Genomic DNA, 24,082 nt, shown 5'->3' on the forward strand with positions numbered 1-24,082 from the left:
TTAATACCTATCTCCTCCTTCTCTCCTACTTTGGGAGATAATATGAGCCCTCATTTCAACTTTACTGTTCGCAGCCCAGGATTCCATATGCGCGGTGCTAACGGCAAGCCAATGTGCCATTAACTCGCAGTTGCTTTAAAATATCATAACCTATTTCATCACCGACTGAACTCTGCACATTGCTGCCACCACACCCTTGACCCAAATCGGCAAAAACACTTACAGGTTCTGTCACAGTCCTTCCTTTCACATACAGGCTTCACTCATTTAGGCCCATAAATGTTTCCTCAAATGTAAAATTTGACATAGAACTTTTCTTATCAACTGAGTAAAGACCCGATCTCAAGTTCTACTCTGTACTGGTTATAAATAGCAACTGATTCAAAACTTCCTGAGCCAGGGGTCATCCTTCCTTGAGCTTTGTCTGTGGGGCCTTGATTAACAGGCAGGAAAATATCTTGGCCTGGCTCTGTCAGGGCAGCTGACCAAAACTGATACACAATTCACACACAAAATTTATTCTAGGCAGGACAATTGCTAATCAGGGCTTCCATCACCTTTCCTTTCAACCATTCCTACAAGTTTGTACGAAAACCAGTTTTGCCTGCAAATAAACTTTGATGAGGATCTAATGAAAAAAAAAACATTCTAAATAACCTTAAGAAATTAAACTAACGTGGGTGGAAAAAAGCCCCAAAGCCCCAAAATACCAAAGCTGTTGTTGCAGAACTCTTTTTTTTTTTTTGGCTGCCACCACCACCACCACAGCTCCCAGCCCTTGCTCTGCGTGACCCACCCGCACCATCTGGCACCCAGGCCCAGAACCCTCCGTAAAAGATTAACGCACACAATTTGAAGGTCCAATCAGCTACCGCTCATTATTACAACTGAAAATCCTTTTGTTGATTCTGATGTTTATAGACGAGTCCTAAGAATTTTAGGGTGCCCTTGAGACGCACGTTTTCCTCACTATAGACAAGATGGAAGTACAGCTGACCCTTAAACAAGGCCGGGGTGAGGGGTGCTGACCTCCCGCACAGTTGAAAATCTGCATATAACTTTTTTTTTTTTTTTAAGATTTTATTTATTTGTCAGAGAGAGAGAGAGAGAGCACAAGCGGGGGAGCGGCAGGCAGAGGGAGAGGCAGGCTCCCCACTGAGCAAGGAGCCTGATGTGGGACTTGATTCCAGGACTCCGGGATCATGACCTGAGCCGAAGGCAGTCGCTTAACCAACTGAGCCACCCAGGCATCCCATGCATATAACTTTTGACTCTTCCAAATTTAATTACCAACAGCCTACAGACGGCAGGAAGAAGCCTTATCGATAATATTAACAGCTGATTAACACATATTTTGTATGTTATTTTGTATTATATGCTATATTCTTTTTTTTAAATATACTGTACTCTTACAATAAGCTACAGAAAATATTAAGAAAAATCCTAAGGAAGAGAAAATACACTTACAATACTGTACTGTACTTATTGCAAAATATTCACCTAAAAGTGAACCCACACAATTCAAGGGTGTTGTTCAAGGGTCAACTGTATTTTTCTCTCTCTTAGGAGCCTAGTAGAGGTTTTCATTTCTTTGCTTTCTTTACTTTTCCTTTGTTACTATGTGAATGTATGTAATGTAGGAATGAATGTAAGGTATGAATGGGTCAAACTGGGAAGAAAGATGAAATTTGCTAGGGCTAAAGAAATTTTTTCTAGGGTTAAAGAAATCTTTAATTTGAAAATTACTAGCAACAAATGCTAAATTTATGGATTTCACACACAAATATGAATGATGTGTATTGATGGCATTTCAGTGGCAATGGGGTAGCAGAGCAACATAAGACAGTCCTGACAAAAGCAGGCATTAAAACAGAAATTCTACATGCTCTTAAATGTATGTATTAATACACTGCAGCTTTCAAAAAAATGGACAATTTCAGAAACAAAAAAGTTTTAGTGCATTCTAACTAGACGGATGTCTACCTAGACAGTACAGAGAATTTATCTTTATATCTGATTTCACAGTACCAATTTTTTGACAGATTAAACTCTTTTATTTTTTTTAAGATTTTATTTATTTATTTGACATAGAAAGAGACAGTGAGAGAGGGAACACAAGCGGGGGGGGGGGGCTTCCCGCTGAGCAGGGAGCCCGATGTGGGATCATGACCTGAGCCAAAAGCAGATGCTTAACGACTGAGCCACCCAGGCGCCCGATTAAACTCTTTCTGATTCTGTCCCATCCAAAAAATAAGAATCACTCACAAATCAAGAGTTGCCTCCGTTGTGTTCTTCCAGGCAATTCACGTCTGACTTGAACCCAGTTTTAAATTCTGAGCCACTTTGCTCCCCAGCACCTCCCCCACATGGCTCTCCTGCTTTGTGAGATCCTTTACATCCCACCCCCCACCTCCCCAGCTTCTTGCGTTGACCTCCACTACCAGGAACATTCTAAGCCCTAAGCGCTGGCCCAGTTTTCAAATCCTAGATCTCTCCATAGCTTCATCTTTTGAAAACTCCCTAAAGCCAACTCACACATTTGTCCCTAGAGATTTCTTCCTCAAGTTTGCTGCAACAGTTCTAACAAAAACACAGACTGAGAAAATATGACAACTTCAACAATTTTTAGAAATTTTTTTTCTTAATACCATGAAATGAGTCAGACTTCCTCCCATTAAAGATGACTAAGGCAGGCAGGACTCACGACTTAAAGAGGAGAGAGAATACTCAATAACCGCAATGGACATCTCAACAGAAAAAACAGCAACAGTCATTCAGTTCCTCGGGTGAACAAAAGACGTACAAATATGAAAAACCAAGCATGATTTTAGAAGTATAATAAAACAGCATGCTTGCAATAAAGGGTACTAATCAAACTTATTTTTTTCCTATTCTTTGTTCCCAAAGGTGATCCTTCATCAGGTCCCCTTGTTTTTATTTTCTGTTCTTTTCTGAGTATTTACTTTCATCCAAGAAACACATCAACTGTAGTTTATCAGCTTAAAATGTAATGTCTAATATAACTTACCATATATAGGATTGTGTGTTTTTAGCATATTAAAAGAAACCAATTTGAGTCTAGTCGGGTAAGTGAAATTCTCTTTGGAAAAGAGAATATCGATACTCTATTTTACTAACTCAAGCCTTACATGAGAAAGCTTCTCATTCCAAATCCGTTAAAATATTTTATTTCATCAAACATAAATATCTAACAAAATAGGAAGAATTTGGAACATTCTGAAAGCTGATTTAAAAACTGATGAAAGGGTANTTAGGGAGTGGGGGGGGTTGGGGTGGGAGCTCAATCTCACAACCCATGAGATCAAGACCTGAGCTGAAACCAAGTGGCTCAACGGACAGAGCCACTCAGGCGCCCCAAGGTTATGCTTTTAAACGATTAACATTTTTTATGTGAATTTTGCCTCAATTAGAAAGAAAATTGATGAAAGGGACAAGGAAGATTCTCACCACTGGCCACGACAGAGTCATTGAACTAGGCTTGCCTTCCCAACATAACCATAAAACCGGACTTATATATTAAATAAAATAAATGCTTTCGATATTGGATAATAGACAACACAGGACTGTAATCTCTGAAAGAAGAAAAACAAACGAGGCAAACACTATGTTGGCCCAGTTTTCACCCTGGAGGCTCTTTCCAGAAAACAGCACAGAACATGATAACCTTGCTGAGCTACAGATAAAGGGATCAGAGTTTGAAGGGGCTAGGAAAGATGGAATTTTCAGGGCCCCATATCAGATAGAAGGGAGCAACACAGAAAAAGCTCCAGAAATCTACATGGGATCTCCTTGACTCTTGCTTTGAATACTGCTAACGCACAGGGTAACACTGCACAAGGCTGGAAACAAATTACTGGGGAAAGAACAACTACAGGGGACCTGTAAACTGACTAATACCCAGAGTTCCCAAAGGGCTGGGAAATGTTCAACGTACAATGACCTATAGAGAAGCAGACCTGTCGAACAGTCAGGCCATTCTGTAGAATGTCAGGAGGTCATGGCTTGTCAGTAGGGCTAAACTAGCCCTAGAATGAAGACTACTTTAGAGCTACCCTAACAAAGCTTTTAAAAAGCCTTAAAAGTGGGAGGATCAGTCAGTTAGGTGTGTGCCTTTGGCTCAGGTCATGATCTTAGGGTCCTGGGTTCGAGCCCCGCCTCAGGCTCTACTCATACCACAATGAAGCTGCTGAGAATCAGCGATAAAGAGAAAATTCTTAAATGGCCAGAACAACACCACCACAAAATACATATCACATACAGAGGAAAGAAGGTAAGCAGGAAACAATGGAAAATACTTAAACTGCTGGCAGGGGAGGTGGACAGGAGTGTGAATCTAGAATTCTACACATATCCTTCAAAAATGAAGGTTGAAATGGACATATTTTCAATTGAAAAAGGCTGTGAGAATTTTTCAGCAGCAGACCTGCATGCAGGCCAGTGACATAATTTGTGAGTACCAGTGCAAACTGAAAATGTGCAGGGAAAGTGCTTTAAACGTAGATATGAAGCTTTTTTCCTTTCTTCTTCAATCTCTTTGAATTTGTCATAGTCTTCTTTATTTTACTATCTAATGTTTTAAGTAAAAAAATTAAAAAATCTAAATTATTAGCACGAATATACCATTCATATCTATGTGTGCAATGCCATTTTAAATGCAAATATAAGAGCATTTAGGGGCGCCTGGGTGGCTCAGTCGTTAAGTGTCTGCCTTCAGCTCAGGGCGTGATCCCAGGGTCCTGGGATCAAGCCCCACATCGGGCTCCTCCGCTGGGAGGCTGCTTCTTCCTCTCCCACTCCCCCTGCTTGTGTTCCCTCTCTCGCTGGCTGTCTCTCTCTCTGATAAATAAATAAATAAATAAATAAATAAATAAATAAATAAAAGCATTTAACTCATATGCAGAATCACTGGAAAAAAAAATTCTTATTTTTGGCTCGTCATGAATGGTGCTTCAAGCTGGCTGGAAGAGACAAACACAGCCAGATTCAAAAGGTTGGAAGGAGAAAGGGAGGGTTCCCCCAGGCCTGGAAGAGGCCAAGAGAATGTTGTCAGGTCTAGGGATACCTGTGGAATGAGCACAGATTCACAGGAACTGGGGAGCCCAGCACTGTGATGTGGGGCCTGCACATGCCTGCTTGGGCCTAATGGCTGCTAGAATCCCCCTCCTGCCAGCCACCAAACCAACATGCCACGCTCTGGCTGAGGCAGGGTCTGGGGAAGTACAGCCAGGTATCTCCACATCCCACAGGCATGCCTCCCCAACTCACGCTGGACAGGTAACCCCCAAGGGTTTATAAATCTCTGCCCAGAACACACTTGATAATCTGCACCAGGGTGGGTGATAGGCTTGCTTCTGTAAAACCAAGGCCTCCACTTGGCTGCTTACCAGATACAGCATGGTGCTGCCAGTGGGGGTGGGACAGCCATTGCCATGCCCTGTTTCAAGACTTCATGGGTGTATCTACTCAACCTCAACCCTCCCACACCAGGCTTCTGCTGAGAGCAGAGTGACAATGGTCACAGGGTGCAGGGAGGGAAGGGCCGTGCAGGGCTAGCTGGAGAGAGGGCAGCTGAGAACTCTTCCTCAGGAGGTGGCAGGAGGCAGGGCCCCGAGTGAACTGAGGCTCCAACCCCTGGTCCACACTGTATTGTCCCATCAGTCTTCACATACAGAACACAAATTCAAGGGTGCCTGGCTGGTCCAGTCGGTAGAGTATGTAACTCTTGATCCTAGGGTTGTGGGTTCAAGTCCTACAGTGGGTATAGAGATTACTCAAAAATAAAAAATAAAATCTTTAGCTCAGATTTTATGGCTCAGTCAGTTAAGCATCCTCCTTCAGCTTAGGTCATGATCCTGGAATCCTGGGATCAAGCCCTGCATTGTCAGACTTCACGGTGAGTCTGCTTCGCTCTCTCCCTCTGCCCCTCCCTCTCTTGATAAATAAATAAAATCTTTAAAAAAATAAAATATTTTTTAAAAACCCCACAAATTCAAAGATTAAGTTATCAGAATTTCAAGATGGCTACCACAGAGTATAAAACCCCACAGGGCCCTTTTGAGTGCAGGACCCTGCGCAGTTACACTAATTATTTGCCCATGAAGCTGGCCCTGTTTACACTATATTGTGGAATTTATAAAAATGTGGGAGTAAAACTTAAGAAGAGCACAAAGGAGGGAAAGAAAAATGGAAATATAGTACCTTAAATTTCTTACTTTTATATGAAGTAATACATTATTTTTTTTCAGATTTTATTTTTAGGTAATTCCTACACCCAACATGGGACTCAAGCTCACAACTCCAAGACCAAGAGTTGCATGCTCCTCTGAGCCAGCCAGGAGCCCCACATAGTACATTACTTGAAGGGGAAAGATTAAAGTTGTACGTTGTGAACTCTAAAGCAATCACTAAAAGAAGGGAATTCTAAAAAATACTCAGTGCAGAAAAAGGTGGGGTTGAGGGAGAGGAGGAAGAACCACAAGAACAACAAAAATAACCACCAAAAAACCAAACAGAAACAGAAAATGAATAGCAAGATTGTACACTTAAATCTGACCATACTAATAATTATGTTTAATGTAAATGAGCTAAACTCTAAATAAAAGGCAAAGATGATCATACTTGACTAAAAAAAAAAAAAGCAAGATCTAACTCTGCACTTCTTTAAATACTGCACTTTGAATTTAAAGAGACATATCTGTCAAAATAAAGAGGTTCAAACACTAAAGGAAACATTATACTAAGAACTCTGGATTGACTGTATTAATATCAGACAAAGCAGACTTCTAGCCAAGAAATATTAGCAGAGATGAAGACATTTCAAACAAAATGGAGTCAAGTCATCAAGAAGGTTGAATAATCCTGAATGTTCATGTACCTAATAACAGAGTTTCAAAATGTAAGAAGCAAAAAAATGTCAGAACCAAAAGGACAAATGGATAAAATCTGTAATTTTACTGAGGATTTTATCACTCTTCATGAATAATAGCCACATTGGCAGAAAATCAGGAAATATATAAAAGACTTGAATACCACCATTAATCAACTTGACCTAAGTGACATTTTAGAACACTGCACCCAACAGCAATAGAATATATATTCAAGTATACATGGACTACTTAACAGTAAACCATATGTTGGGCCACAAAATAAAACTTAGTGAATTTTAAATGACTGAAGTCATTGTGAGAATGATTCTCTAACTCACAATGGAACTTAATTAAAAATAAATAATCAAAAGATATCTGGAAAATGCCAAAATATCTGGAAATAAATGCTTATGTTACTAAAAAAAAGTTTGGAAATACTGTATCTTGGTGTTTTAAATTAAAACACATCTTACCCCATTAAGTTTCAAGTTATTATTTAAAAATATTCCCCAGATTAAATGCTCTAGGTTAACATATTGTTTAAATTATCCTATTGCCAATCCTGCACAAAATGTACCTTCCTTTTCAATATTACACCTTCTAAATCCTATAGTGAAATTTGAATGTCATTATTCCACTTAATATCTGAAAAAACCCCGAATGATTTAAGGTTGTCTCTTAAGAAGGGGAAAAAAGTAAACTAAACTCAAAGCTAGTACAAGAAAATAATAAGTTGTAAATATTCATGAAATAGCAACCACTGAACAACAGAGAAATCAATGAAACATAAAAAGTTATTTGAAACATCAATAAACTGATAAACATCTAAGTGGACTGAACAAATAAAAAAAAGAAGAAAAAGCGCAAATTAGCAGTATGAGGAGTGAAAAAGGGGTCATCACCACAAATCTTACGTTAAAAGATATACAGAATGATTATGAATAAATTCATTGTAGTAAATTTGACAACTTAAATGAGATGGACAAATTCCTTGAAAGATACAAATTGCCAAAACAGACACAAGAAGATACAGGAATTCTGAGTATCTCTGTATTTATTTTTAAAATTAAAATTTTAATTAAAAGCCTTTGCATTAAAAAAAACCTCCAGGGGCACCTGGGTGGCACAGCGGTTAAGCGTCTGCCTTCGGCTCAGGGCGTGATCCCGGCGTTACGGGATCGAGCCCCACATCAGGCTCCTCTGCTATGAGCCTGCTTCTTCCTCTCCCACTCCCCCTGCTTGTGTTCCCTCTCTCGCTGGCTGTCTCTATCTCTGTCGAATAAATAAATAAAAAAAATCTTTAAAAAAAAAAAATAAATAAAAAATAAAATAAAAAAAACCTCCAGGTCCATGCAGCTTCACTGGTTAATTTTATTAAACATCCAAAGAAATAATATTATCTTACATAATAATATTCAGCCATTAGGCCCAAGCAAGCATGCCCCACATCACAGTGCTGGGCTCCCAGGTTCCTGTGACAATCTGCGCTCATTCCACAATATTAATCTTACACAAACTCTTCCAGAAAATAGAAGAGGAAACATTTTCTAACTCATTTTATAAGACCAACATTACTCTGTTGGAAAAATCAGAGACACTACAAGAGAAGAAAAATACAGAGGAGAACTCATGAATGTAAACGTGAAAGTCCTTTAAGAACATAAGCAAATAAAATTCATAAATAAACATAAAAGATATTAAGTCATGAATGAGTAGAGTTTATAAGTGAATGCAAAGTTGCTTTAAAATTAAAAATAGGGGCGCCTGGGTGGCACAGCGGTTAGGCGTCTGCCTTCGGCTCAGGGCGTGATCCCTGGTGTTATGGGATCGAGCCCCACATCAGGCTTCTCCTTTATGAGCCTGCTTCCTCCTCTCCCACTCCCCCTTCTTATGTTCCCTCTCTCGCTGGCTGTCTCTATCTCTGTCGAATAAATAAATAAAATCTTTAAAAAAAAAAAAATAAAATTAAATTAAAAATAATTTTTTATGAGATAAAGAAAAAACCCTTTTGTAATTATCTTAGTAGATGCAAAAAAGCATTTGAAAAAATTTCACACTTATTCAAAATTGGGAAAAAAAAAAAACCTCTAGCAAATCAGAAATTGAATTTCCACAATCTAATAAATGGCAACTATGAAAAAACTACTGCAATATCATACAAAGTGGTAAAAGATTTAACACTTTCCCTTAAGATTGAGAAAAAGGCAAGGATGTCTTCTTTCACTGCTTTTATTCAACATTTTTATTTTATTTAGATTGGAAAAGTGCCCCTTCAGCTTTGATACACTGGGGAACAAGGTCATGAAAAGAGGAGGACTTGGTGCGGCGCTGCCATTTCTAACGTCTTGGGTCCCTGGGCCTTTTGCAGAACTTCCAACAGTGCTCCGTTGGGACAGAGCATCCGCACGTTCACAACCTGTGTGGTCTCTAGGAGCCACTGGGAAGAGGGCCTAGGGAAGAATTTGTCATTTTCAATGGAAAACAAGTGGCAGTTACTAATTACGTCAACTGTGTATTTTGGATCTGGACTTGCTGCACTTTTTTTTAAAATAGTAAGACACCAGTTGCTTAAGAAATAAGGATGTTTTAATTAATCATTAAACAGATATGAAAAGGACATGTAAGAGGTGCAATCTCTGAGAAAAATGAATCAAACTCTTGAATTCAATATACTTAATATGTTTGTAAATAAACTTAGGGCATAAAAAAAAAAGGAAAAGAAATAAAACAACATGATTGTATACATAGAAAGTCCTAAGAATCTACAATAACAAGCTACTAAAATTCATCAGGGAATTTAGCAAGGTCTCAGGATACATGGTCAATATATAAGAGATAACTTGTACTTATACATATGGGGAATAAACAATTGGAAAATGAAATGTAATATAACATAAACAATTGCATAAGAATCATGAAATACTTAGGGGTACAAAACTTTTCCACTGAAAATACAAGATATTGCTAAGAAAAAAAATTAAAGAACTACTAAATAAAGAGATCCATCACATTAACGAACTAGAAGATTCAATTTGTTAAGACATCAAATTCTCTCAAAATTGATCTGTAGATTCAACACAGTCCTAATCAAAATCACAGCAGGCTTTGCTGCAGAAATTGACAAGCTGATTCTCAAATTTATATGGAAATGCAAAGGACCTCAAATAACCTAAAACTTTTTTAAAAATAAGAAAGTTGAAGAACATATACTACTGATTTCAAGACATTATAAAGCTACAGTAATCTAGACAAGGTGTATTAGTGAAAACAGACACAAATGCATCAATAGAACGGTACAGAGTCTAGAAACAGAACTACACTTATACAGTCAACTGATTTCCACAAAGCTGGGGAAAAGTGATCTTTTCAACAGATGGCTTTGGAACAAATGGATATCTACTGGGAAAAAAATTAACCCTGACCTTTACCCACACCATTTATAAAAGTTAACTTGAAATACAGCATAAGCCTAAACCTAACAGATAAAACTATAAACCTCCTAGAAGAAAAAACAGACAAAAAAATCTTTAGGGAAGGAAAAGATTTCTTAGGACATGAAAAGCACTAACCCATAGAGGCAAGAAATTGATAAACTGGACTTCATCAAAATTAAGATCTTGTGCTCTTCTAAAGATGTTTTAAAAATGAAACAGCAAGCCACAGGGAGAGAATATTCAAAATACGTATATCTGACAAGCACTTAAATCCACAACATATAAGGAACTATTACAAATGAATGATAAGACGAACAATACAATTAAAATATGCATTAGATGTGAACAGACATTTTACAAAAGATTTTACAAGTAGCCGGTAAGTAAAATAAAGTACCCGAAAAGCGGTACACTATCATTAGTCATGAAAGACATGCAAATTAAAACCCAAGATACCACTACATACTCACTAGAACGGTTAAAATGTAAAAGAATAATCCTAAGTATTGGAGTACCTGGAACTCTCAAACACGGCTGCTGTAAAATGGTACAACCACTTTGGAAAACAGTTTGGCAGTTTCCTATAAAACTAAACATATGACTGCCATATGAAGTAGCAATTACACTTGTAGGTTTTTCACGTGAAAGAAAAATGTTTACACACATAATTCAACATGAATATATTCACAGCATCTTTATTCAGAATAGCCCAAACTAGAAACAACCAAAAGGCTATCAACAAGTGAATAAAGTGTAATATATTCATACAATAGGGTATTCCTCAGCAATAAAAAGGAACAAAACCAACAATATGCACAAAAAAGTGGACATTTCCCAAAAGCATGCAGAAACAAAAAAGTACATACATTTATATGAAATTCAAGAACAGCCAAAATTAATCTATAATGAAAGAAAGCAGATCTGTGGTTGTCTAGGGCCAGGAAGGTGAGAACTAACCACAAAAGAGTATAAGGGAACTTTTGGGGGTGATGAAAATATCATATATCTTGATTAGCATGGTAGTTACAAAGTTGTATATATTTGTCAAAATTAACTGACCATACACTTAAAATGGATGAATCTGATTGTATGAAGTTATATCCTGGGGCACCTGGCCAGCTCAGTCGGTAGAGCGTCCAACTCTTGATCTCGGGGTTATGAGTTCAAGCCCCATTCTTTCTCTTCTTCTTTTGAGACTCTAATTACACATATGTTAGATGATTTAATATTATTCCACAGGTTACTTGTGATCTGTTCTTTTTTTTTTTTTACTTTTTTTTTCTTTCTCTGCTTCAGTTTAGATAAATTCTATTGACCTGTTTTCAAGTTCACTAAGCATTCTACAGAGCAAAATTCAATCTGATTTTAAGTCCATCTAATAATTCTTATTTCAGATATTGTATTTTTCAGCTTCAAATTTTCTATCTGGTTTTTCTAACATTTCCATTCCTCTTCTGAAATACTCCATCTCTCCACCCATTATATTTTCCCTGTATATTATTTAATATATTTATAATAATCTTCAAGTCCTTGTTGGCTAATGCCAACAAATGTGTCATCTTTAGGTTTCCTTTTATTGACTCTTCTTTCTCTTCATTATGGTTCTCATTTTCTATTTCTTCTAGTGCCTTGTAATTTTAACTTATGTATGTATGTATGTATGTATGTATGTATGTAAGTAATCTCTACCCCCACCATGGGGTCAAACTCATAACCCTGAGATCAAGAGTCGCATATTCCTCCCACTGAGCCAGCCAGGCACCCCTAGTGTCTTGTAATTTTTAATCATATTCTTGACACTGCCTATAAAAGAACAATAGAGGAAAAGATATACTTTGTGTTTGTTTTGCTTTATATATTTCTGAGATTATAAACATTCCTCTCTCTGGTAATTAGATTCAGGGGCTGATAATTCGGATTCCTCCTACAGTCAAGTTGAGCTGAGGCTGGTCTTACTACATGGAATTCACCTGGGATTAGCCCAACCTTTAACCTCCTGAGCTGCTGCTACCTTTTAAATAGTGTTAATATTTGAGCTGGAAAAAGGATGGCTACAGTTTCAATTATTTTTGCTTCAACTCTGGATTCAACCCTGGCAGGATATCACTGCACAAATATGTGGGGCTATAAAACAACTTTGTGCCTCCCATACCCCCTGCAACGCTGCTGTGTTAGTAAAAACTGGAACAGCAGATAATTATTGGGCCAAGTGGTTTGTTTTTGCATTTGGGATTCCTCCAGATTCCAATCCACACTCCAATTCCAATTTTAGTATGTGTGCTGCTGAAGCAAGCACCACACTCCAATTGCAACAGTCCATACTGTGAACTAAGACTTGGCAGATTTTCCCTTTCCTTTGGGAAGCCTCACCATCTATGCCAGGGCTACTTATATCCAGACTATATGCTTGTCCTCACGTATGAAAGTTGTTATGGCTCTTTGCTCACTTATAAAGGAATTCACTTTGGAATTCAGTTCATCGAAATTTCCCTGCATCCACTACTATTCACTAGCCCCAGAGAAATACATGATTTTTATTTTGTCCAGGATTTTCTTGTTTCTATGGGAACAAATGTTTTTCAAGTCCTTTTACATCCTAACTGGAAGAGGAAGTCTTAAAATGTTTTTAACGAAATAGAATAGTGAACAATAGTATAAATCAGAATACACTGCATGAAGGAAGGGTAAGTATCGCTTCAGAATATTTGTTTCAGGTGTGTGTGTGTGTGTGTGTAATGGACTGCACATGTATTTATTATGGTGAATCATGTTAAAAATTTTTGGAAAGTCTGTCTAGAGACACTGACGTTCACTTCAATGCAAGGCAAGTTTAGAGAAAGGATATCAGGACACTAATCTTTATTTTTTTTTAAGATTTTATTTATTTGTTAGAGAGTGGGAGAGAGCACAAGCAGGGGGATGGCAGGCAGAGGCAGAGGGAGAAGCAGGCTCCCTGCCGAGCAATGAGCCTGATAGGGGACTCAATTCCAGGACTCTGGGATCATGACCAGAGCTGAAGGCAGACGCTTAACTGACTTGAGCCACCCAGGCGTCCCAGGACACTAATCTTTTAGAAAATTGTCTACTGGGTGATGGGCATTAAGGAGGGCACGTGAAGTGAGGAGTACTGGGTGTTATATGCAGCTGATGAATTGCTGAACACCACATCTGAAACTAATGATGTGCTGTGTGTTGGCTAACAGAATTTAAATAAAAAAACAAAGAGAATTGTCTACTGCTAGCTAAATTTCAGGCACCAAAACAGTTCAGAAACATATAGGCTTTTACATATCAACACAGAACAAAGTAAGTCCCTGGAAAAATACACAAAGCATAAATTATCACAACAGGCAACTGCTGTTAGAGAAGAATAAAATACATCCAGATATTTTAATAACAAACAGCCTTTGGTTTTTATTAAAGCCAGTTTCTGGGCCTATGTGCTATAATTCAATGTGCTGCTTACTGATTGCTATTATTAGATTAAGAATGCAAAGAAAGATTCTGGAGAGAGAATGTGCTCCTTTTATATCTGGCTTCTTTAATAAAAATATTTTTGAAATTTCTTTTTTTGGAGTGAGGGAAAGAGATAAGAAGAGTCTCCGAACGTAAGAAAGCTATTCCTAGGTGAACAGAATAAATCACCTTTAACTCAGCATCAATGAAACAAACCATAGAAAAGGCATGTTTAGGGGCACCTGCGTGGCTCAGTTGGTTAAGCGTCCTCCTTCGGCTCAGGTCATGATCCAGGGTCCTGGGATTGAGCCCTGCATTGGGCTCCCTGCACAGTGGAGAGCCTGCTTCTCCCTCTCCCTCTGCCACTCTCCCCCCCACTTGTGCTACTCTTGCTCTCTCTCTCTCTAACTCAAATAAATAAATAAATAAAATCTTACCCAAAAAAGGCATGTTATGAAATATAGGTAGAGACCATAGTATTTATAAGGGAGGCATCACCGTACAGGATACAAGCAAAGAATGCAGGCTCTGGTGCCAGACACCTGGATTCAAATCTTCTGCAACTTACCTAGTGGTGGGCCTTGTATTCTTAACCAATCCAAACCTTACTCCATAACAGGGGAATAACACACACCAGTAGAGTTATTAGAAGGATCAAATGAAATAATATATAAAGTCCCTTGTAAAGTGCCCAAGAATAGTTATGACATTACTGTCACAACTTAAATATTATATGTTATTATATATATGTGTCAGTACACATCTTCGCCAATCTAACTTCCTGAACGTCTCTCTATTTCTATCACTATTACAACAACCTCAACTCGTGCACTTATCATTCTTCTCCTCGAACTACCATAATAATAGCCTCCTCTATGGCCTACCTGCCTCTAATATCAACTGCCTTCCAATACTGTTGCCAAAGTGGTACTTCTAAAACTTAGCTATGATCAAATCACAAACCAGTTAAAACCTCTGGCGGTTTTGGTGCTCCAAAATCTACCCAAGTGGTTATCAAAACATACTCCCAAGGAACAACGGACTTCCAAGAACTGAACCAAGATCGGATATAAAAATTGAATAATACGGGGCGCCTGGGTGGCACAGTGGTTAAGCATCTGCCTTCGGCTCAGGGCGTGATCCTGGAGTTCTGGGATCGAGCCCCACATCAGGCTCCTCCACTGGGAGCCTGCTTCTTCCTCTCCCACTCCCCCTGCTTGTGTTCTCTCTCTCACTGCCTGTCTCTCTGTCAAATAAATAAATAAAATATTTTTAAAAATTGAATAATACCCCCACACATTAGTTTGCAGAAATAAGTTATATTAGTAGATATAATTTACTAAATATTAAGGTTTTTTTCCTCCACAAACATATCTTAAACATTTGACCCTTGCTACTGTTTGTGGTGTTAGTCGATGCTAACAAAATGGCAAAACAAACACATGGCCAACAAAGATAAATGAAAAAAAATTGGGATAAACCAATCATGAAGAGTTTTAAAGCTTTTAAAAAATGTCACAGGTATACATACGTATACTTTTATAGCGCACACACAAAATATGGTCATAAATGTGCTACTCAAATAGTTTTTTTTTTTTTTTTAAGATTTTATTTATTTATTTGACACAGAGAGAGGCAGCCAGCGAGAGAGGGAACACAAGCAGGGGGAGTGGGAGAGGAAGAAGCAGGCTTCCCGCTGAGCAGGGAGCCTGATGTGGGGCTCCATCCCAGAACGCTGGGATCATGACCTGAGCCAAAGTCAGACACTTAACGACTGAGCCACCCAGGCCCCCCATCAAATAGTTTTTGGTTTAAATGATAAAAGTAAACAAGTAAATATTTCATGGTGTCCAAAGACAAGATAAAGTCCACAGTCCTTAACGTGATACATAAGATATTTTTACTCTCTGATTCTAGCTTGCTTCCTGCCATCTGTCTTGCTTACATGCTACATTTCAAGAACATCAAATCTTTTGCATCTATCAGTGGTTAAGGGCTAGAATACTGGAGTTACAGAATTCAAATACCATCAGACTTGGTTGTTGGCTGTGTAACCTCAGTCAAATTACTTAATCCTTCTAAGCCTGCTTCCTTATCTATAGAATGATCATAATATTATAGATAACACTTATCGAGCATTTACTATGAGCCAGGCATAATTCTACTCGCTTTGCCAATATTAACCCATCTCGTTCTTGTAACAACCCAGGAGGTATAAATATTGTCATTATCCTCATTTTGCAAATGAGGAAACAGGCACAAAGAGGTTAAGTGTAACTGATACGGGTCTTGGTATTAGTCTCTGCCACAAAAGACACAGGTATTCATTCTATAAGGCTGTTGTAAGGATTAAATATGAAATGATGTAAAAAAAAAACCATTTGAGACAATTCCTGGTATACAGTAACTGCTCAATAAATGAGAGCTATCGGGGCGCCTGGGTGGTTCAGTCAGTTAAGCGTCTGACTCGATCTCAGCTGAGGTCTTGATCTCAGGAACGTGAGTTCAAGCCCCGCTGCATTGGGCTCCATGCTGGGTGTGGAGCCTACTTAACAGAAACGTGATAGCTATTAATTATTTCCTGAACACCCAATGTACTTTCAAGACCTGTTCAAAGTTTTTCTGTGAAACCTTCCTTAGACCCTGACCTGGAGTTAATCACTCCTGCATGGTCTCCCATTACACCTGTTAATATTCTGTAATCCTTTCCCAATGTTAAATTCCTCTTACAGCAAATACTTACAGAATATATTTTCCATGACCTCAAGACTCTTAATGTTCTTGAATCATTCCTGCCAGGGATGCTCAGAAAAAGAGGAATCTTAAGGGTGAAAATGGAGAGAGGTAACACCAATAGCAGAGAGGAATAAATATCTCTGCAATGCTGTCTTGAAAGCCCTAAAGTGAACCTAATCTCAGAATGTAACGCCCCTGCTTCTATAGCAGAAGATGCTAAGACATGTGTAATAGAAATATTGGATGCAGGGGTGCAGTGGGGGCTCAGTCCGTTAAGTGACTGCCTTCGGCTCAGAGCATGATCGCAGGGGCCTGAGATCCTCCAGCCCTGTGTCAGGCTCCCTGCTCAGAGGGAATCTGCTTCTCCCTCTCCCTCAGCCCTTCTGCCCCCCAATTCCTCCACTCGTGGGCTCGCTCTCTCTTTCAAATATGTAAATAAAATAAAATAAAAAAAGAAATACTGGACGTAATAAAATCTGCTCAGGAAGATGGGTAGGAATTTGAACTGCTCACATTATCTGTGTTTTGAAATTTTCTAGTAGGTATATTTAATAAAATACTAATATAGTATTTAATTTGTAAAGCCTCTGGATAAATCTTTTTAAGATTTACTTATTATTATATATAGAGAGAAACTCAAGCAGACTCCCTGCTGAGGGTGGAAAAGCCCAACACGGGGCTGGATCTCACAACCCTGAGTTGTGAGCCTGAACCCTGAGCCAAAACCAAGAGTCGGACACTCAACCGACTTGGCCACCCAGGTGCCCTGCCTCTAGATAAAGTTTTAATAAAGCCCACAGAAATAATTCTGCATGAAATTCTTTATTGAATTTGCTTAAAATATTTTAAAGCAAAAGAGAAAAAAACATGTTAAACTGGCTTCTACCTTTCAAACCGTTACCATCTTGTTAATTGTTCCTTGAATAACAAATCTTCAAAGCAAGCACATACAGGATATCAGCCTTTTATCTCACTTCTATCAGAGGAAACAGCCTTATAGGTAACTAAAAATGATTCCCAAAATAGCAAAGAAACTTAAAAAAAAAAACCCCTAATACTACTAATAATAGACAATATAAATTTCTCAGCAGTTATTGTGCCTAACTGCAAAGCAAGCAATAGGATTCTCCAAAAAATAAATTTAATTCCTTACCAGTTCTATCAACTCTCTTAAAACATCTGTCATGGAAACTTTCTCAGTTGTGTTTTTTAAAAATTTTAATTAATTAATTTTTAAAAAGATTTTATTTATTTTCTTGTCAGAGTGAGAGAGAGAGCACAAGCAGGGGGAACGGCAGGCAGAGGGAGAAGCAGGCTCCCTGCCAAGCAAGGAGCTCAATGCAGATTCACAATCCCAGGACCCTGGGATCATGACCTGAACCGAAGGCAGAGGCTTAACCAACTGAGCCACCCAGGTGCCCCCCCTTTTTTTCTAAATGAAAGAATGAAAAATGATAGTTGACTTAATTCAGATTATATTCAGAATTTTGAGGCACAAGCCAAAGAACTAGAATAACCCTAATTTCGTGATTGTGTTACATGTTTGGTTAGCCACATTATTTAAAAAACTTACAGGGGTGCCTTGGTGGCTCGGTTGTTAAGTGTCTGCCTTCGGCTCAGGTCATGATTCCAGGGTCCTGGGATCAAGCCCCGCATCGAGCTCCCTGCTCAGCAGGAAGCCTGCTTCTCCCTCTCCCAGCGCCCCCCGCCCCCCCACTTGTGTTCCCTCTCTCACTGTCTCTGTCAAATAAATACATAAAATATAAATAAATAAATAAATAAATAAAATAAAAAAACTTCCAAATGACTATGATTCTTCTTTGCTGTTCACTGATTCTAATGGGTGCTGGAGATTTTATTTAACAAAGCTGTGTGACCCTAGGAGCTATCCTCATAACTAACCCAACGTTATGGGCTGAATGCTTGTGTCCCCTCAAAATTCCTATGTTGAAGCCACAATCCTCACTGTGATGGCACTGAAGGTGAGGCCTTTGGGAGGTCAGGAGCATGGAGTACTCATGGATGGGATTAGTGCCTTTATAAGAAGAGACATAAGAGAGATGAGCTTTCTCTCCACCGTGGGAGGCTACAACAAGAAGATGTCCATCTGAACACCAGGGAGAGGGCCCTCACCAGGAACCGAATTGGATGGTACCTTGATCTTGGACTTCCCAGCCTCTAGAACTGTGAGAAATAAATTTTTGTTAAGCCATCCAATCTATGGTAGTTTTGTTACAGCAGCCCGAGCTGACTAGACAAATGGTAATTTCACCTTCAAAACATAACTCTAACTCTGACCACTTACCATCTTCACTGCTACCACACTAATCGACGTCACCATCATTTCTCCCTCTCTTGTTTTTTGATTTCGACTCAATATTCACCTTTCCTGTCCATCTTATCTAAAATAATGCTTCTTGGGGCACCCAGGTGGCTCAGTCGGTTAAGCGTCTGACTCTTGGTTTTGGCTCAGGCCATGATCTCAGGGTCGTGAGATCAAGTCCTTCGATGGGCCCCACACTGAGCACAGAGTCTGCTTCAGATTCTCTCTCTCTCACTCCCTCTGCCCATCCTCCTGCTTATGTGAGCATGTGCTCTCTCTAAATAAGTAAAATCTTTTATTTTTTATTTTTATTTATTTTTTTTAAAGATTTTATTTATTTATTTGACAGAGATAGAGACAGCCAGCGAGAAAGGGAACACAAGCAGGGGGAGTGGGAGAGGAAGAAGCAGGCTCATAGCAGAGGAGCCTGACGTGGGGCTCGATCCCATAACGCCGGGATCACGCCCTGAGCCGAAGGCAGACGCTTAACCGCTGTGCCACCCAGGCGCCCCAAGTAAAATCTTTTAAAAAAATAAAATAAAAGTAAAACAAGGTTTCTTTCCCCACATATTTCTCTATGCCTTCGTTCTGCGATATTTTCTCCACAGAGCTTATCATTTACCTGAAATTTCATTATTTGTTTGTTTACTTATCATTTGTCTCCCCTGTTGGAACAAAGGATGTTTGACTAGTATATTCCCAGCACCTAGAAGACTATGTACCACACAGTAATCCCCCAATAAATATTTGCTGAATGAATAAATCTTGAATATAAGAACGTGTAAAGAGGAAGTAAGGTTTTGGGGTGCCTGGGTGGCTCAGTCGTTAAGCGTCTGCCTTTGGCTCAGGGCGTGATCCCGGAGTTCTGGGATCAAGCCCCACGTCAGGCTCTTCCGCTGGGAGCCGGCTTCTTCCTCTCCCACTCCCCCTGCTTGTGTTCCCTCTCTCACTGGCTGGCTCTATTTCTGTCAAATAAATAAATAAATCTTAAAAAAAAAAAAAAGAAAGTAAGGTTTATGACAATTAGCAATGCCTATTACTTTAAGTGTTTCTAATGATTTGAAGTTGCCCCAGTTGTAGGAGGAGAAAACATCTTAGAATACTTTAAGGAGAAATAACACCAAAACAACTTATTTAAATGATAATAAGCACCACAATAATAAGAACCTTTTTGTACATTTACTATTTGCTGGGCACTACATGCATAATTTCATTTAATCCTCACAACAATCTCTGGAGGAAGATATTTTCATTTTCTAGGTGAGGAAACAGAGGCTTAGCAGGGTTAGATTACTTTTTAAGGTCATATACATTACATTATTAAGTGGAAAAAACAGAATTTGAACTCTAAAACTCTTGTTCTTTTTAGCACATAACAACTACCTTCAAGATAAAAAGACATTTTGATAAGGAACATACCTAAGTCAGAGGTCACCAAACTCTGATTTGAAACGCCTATGAAAGAAAATTGATTTATGTGTATTTATAAATTACAGATGTAACAACTATAGTAACAGCATGCATATTATAAAATGAAAAATTTTAAAGCATAAGATATGTTTTTAAAAATTTATTTTACTGGCTTTGTTAAGAATTAAATATATAAATGGGGGATAAAATAACCATTTCACTCTCACTCAAGTCTTACACATAATAAATATTTTAGGTAAGAGCAATGTGATTACACATGATTTAAAAAAAAAGATTATTTATTTGAGAGAGAAAGAGAGTGCAAACAGAGGCAGAGGGAGAGGGAATCTCAAGTGGACTCTGTGCTGATTGGGGAGCCCAATGCTCAATCCCAAGACCACAAAATCATAACCTGAGCTGAAATCAAGAGTTGGAAGCCCAACTGACTGTGCCACCCAGGTGTCCCCATGATGTTTTTTTCTTGAAACTGTGATTCAAAGATATAGTTCTAAATTCACTTTATTTCATGCTTGGTTCTAAGGGTGTTATGGGATGAATTTTGCCCCCCCCCATTCATATGTTGAAGTCCCAATCCCTAGTACCTCAGATTATGACTGTATTTGGCGAAAGAATCTTTAAAAAAGTAATCAAGTTAAAATAAGGTCACTAGAGCAGGCCCTAATCCAATATGACTGGTATCTCTATAAGAAAAGGAAATTTGTGGGGTGCCTGGGTGGCTCAGTGGGTTAAGCGTCTGCCTTCGGCTCAGGTTATGATCCCAGAGTCCTAGGATAGAGTCTGCTTCTCCCTCTGCCCCTCCCCTCTACTCATGCGCATAGGCGTGCGCGAGCTCTCTCTCTCAAATAAATAAAATCTTAAAAAAAAAGAAAAGGAAAGGAAATTTGTACACAAACAGAGAAGACATGTAAAGACACAGGAAGAAGTAGGCCATCTATAAAGCCAAGAAGAGGCCCCAGAAGAAACAAACCCTGCCAACACCTTAATTTCAGAGTTCTAGCCTCCAAAAGTGTGAGAAAATAAATTCCATTGTTTAAGCCACTCAGTCTGTGGTACTTTTTTTTTCGGCAGCTGAGCTGACTAATACAAAGGGCCATGGTAATTGAAAATTATTATATATTGAAAGTATTTGTATTTTAAAAATTTTCTGCCAATAACCAATTATCACTACAGAAAACCAACAATTCTGGGACTTTTCTATTGGTAAAGGAAAATCGTTTGGCTTATTTTAATTCTGGCAATGCTTAAAAATACTTCTCTGTAACAGACTAAGGAACTACTATAAGATACCAATTATTTTCGAGGCTATTGCTCATCTTATTTTCAAAGGATTGTAATGACTCCACCACTTAAAACATAAATTTTAGGGGTGCCTGGGTGGCTCAGTAGGCTAAGCATCTGCTTTCGGTTCAGGTCATGATCCCAGCGTCCTGGGATCGAGCCCTGCATCAGGCTCCCTTCCGGGCCAGGAGCCTGCTTCTCCCTCTCCCTCTGCCTGCCACTCCCCCTGCTTGCGTGCACTCACTCTCTCTGTCAAGTAAAGAAATAAAATCTTAAAATAAAATATAATTTGTAAATATCCTGGGTTTCGACACCAAAAAAAAAAAAATCTGTAAATCTACCTACTCAGACACATACAAGCTGGACATATAAAAACTGTTAACGTGTTGCAATGTAAAAGGGAACACAAAGTGAGGATGTCACCATCAACTCCTTTTTGTTGGGGAATGACCATTTTTCCCTCTGGGATTAATCTCATAGATAAACTGTGACAGGAGTGAAGGCACCAGCGTCAATCCGTCAATGCGTCAATATTCAGTCAAGCCTAATTCCTTGCTTTTTTAGATGAAAACTGATATAAATAACAAATCTAACGCTCTTTCCGCTTCACAATGTATCATCTTGTGCACCCCCCCCCCAAGGGACCATGAGTACAGAGTAAAGTGTTTCAACTTACAGGTGCATTAGCTGGAATGTTTACCACTTTACAAAGGTAAATCGAGAAAATTCAGGGGTCGGCTAATGTAACCAGGCGGCCAAAGGTTTTGTGACTATAAAATGTAAACATACCTTTCCTCTGAAACTCAGGAGTACTCAGAAGATACCAGAAGTATTTTCTCCCTGAAGCTTTACTGAGATATAACTGACATAAAACATTGTATAAGGAAGAAGTCGAACGTGCCTTGATAGGTGTATATATTGTGAGATGATTACCACAATCAGGTTAGTGAACACATCCATCACCTCACTACTATTTTATTTTGTAGCGAGGACATTTAAGATCTACTCTCTTAGCAACAGTATTGTTAACCAGTCACCAAGAATCATGTTTGGAACGCGGGAAATACCCACCCACAGAGGTCATTTACACCGACTGGGACCGGTCCTTAGCCTTTCTCACATGACACGGAAACACAAAAGAAGCCTCGGGCGAGCAGGGGAGATACACACTAGAGGCAGGAAGAAAGAAGAATAGGATTTGGGAAAAGTGTTCCTCGGTCTAAATATCAAGGAGGCCGGTAATCACATTCCTCGCTGTGCTTCTATTGTAGCCAGACTTTAATCTACTGTTCCAGCTAGTCATCTAGTTTAAAGCAAGCTGGGTGTGGTTAACTGTACATTGTACTATATCCAGAAATGTACCAGTCCTAAGAGGTAGTATGGGCCCCTGGTAAAACAGGTAAACAACTAACTTCCCAAACCAGCATCTTACAAAAAATTCCAAATCCCTAGGAGTGTGGAAGCAGGCTCTTCAGCTAACCATACCTCTTCGAACTTAGGAGATAATTCAGATTTCCAAAGAGTTACTCTGGAGCGCAGATCCCAAACTGAAGTTGGAGATTAGAGTCACAGGAGCCAGGAGCGCTGCGTGCCCTAAAAATCCTTATCTGATTCCTGTATCAGGAGTCCAGGGGCCAAGCTCTCCGCAACTCTTGCCTTGTTCTAAATGTCTCCTTTATAAACCTTGACATTTCTTGGGGATGCACCTTCAATTTTTGATGTGAAAGGTGTAAAAATGTTTCACTTGTGGATGAACCACAGATGCAGCAAAACAGAGACAGATGATAGCGGTAGCAAAACAGACATACAGTATTACTGTTCTGGCCAAAGAGGATGAGAAGAGTTTAATTTGTACAGTGGGCATGTGTCTAGAACACTAGACAGATGATGCTTGTTTAGTTGATCCACAATATGACAACGCCCTGTTCAGATCTCTAATACTTGCCCCACTTTGTCAAGCCATTTCACTGGTTTCTACATCACCTCTTCCTGCTACTAGGTCATGTTTGTGAAAAGAATGCCAACTAGTTTTCTTACAGCAGAACCCCTGTTACAGCATATATGTGAATTAGTACACTGCTGAAACCACATCCTTGGACTGAAACATAATACTAAATGAAAGAGTAGTATAATGCAGTTAGCCTATAAAGTAATGTTTGACCAAATACATTTTGAAGACATTCAACTAAATTTACTTAGAAAAATAAATTTTGAAAGATACTTTGGAAAAAAAGAACACATAATATAATCCCTAAGTTTTATAAGATATCTTCCCAATCAGCTAACGATATGTTTGGTATCCACACCACTGTTCGTGTCCCATAAAGAAGGCTGTAAGTTAACGGGGAGTGTGTAATGTCATGTAATAGCAGAACTGAGGTCAAAACAGTCCTCGCTAAGTCGGTTCTCATATTTCTCATCAGCAGAACCTAATTCCCACTACCCACATATGTTCAGCAAATAAAAGGTAAAGAGAAGAAAATCCAGGTGGCACAGAAGAGGTCTGTTTGCATAGTAATGTGATATTTTAAATGATA

General features: G+C 38.9%; 1 protein-coding gene across 7 annotated transcripts in view; it reads right to left on the reverse strand.

The window, feature by feature from the left end:
* DENND2C (DENN domain containing 2C) overlaps window positions 1-24,082 on the reverse strand; it is a 78,881-nt gene that overhangs the window by 36,486 nt on the left and 18,313 nt on the right. For 2 of the 7 annotated variants that reach the window (XM_034654144.1, XM_034654146.1), the window contains exon 1: window positions 224-436. The exons of 2 other annotated variants lie outside the window; for them this stretch is intronic. The gene's annotated coding sequence lies outside the window, so the exon portion shown is untranslated. Of the gene's footprint in view, window positions 1-7; window positions 172-223; window positions 437-2,265; window positions 2,589-20,255; window positions 20,276-24,082 lie in introns of those variants that run through there. 3 more of the 7 variants (XM_034654148.1, XM_034654147.1, XM_034654145.1) reach the window with 3 other exon arrangements.

This window comes from Ailuropoda melanoleuca, chromosome 2, assembly GCF_002007445.2.
Source record: "Ailuropoda melanoleuca isolate Jingjing chromosome 2, ASM200744v2, whole genome shotgun sequence".
Lineage (NCBI taxonomy): Eukaryota > Metazoa > Chordata > Mammalia > Carnivora > Ursidae > Ailuropoda > Ailuropoda melanoleuca.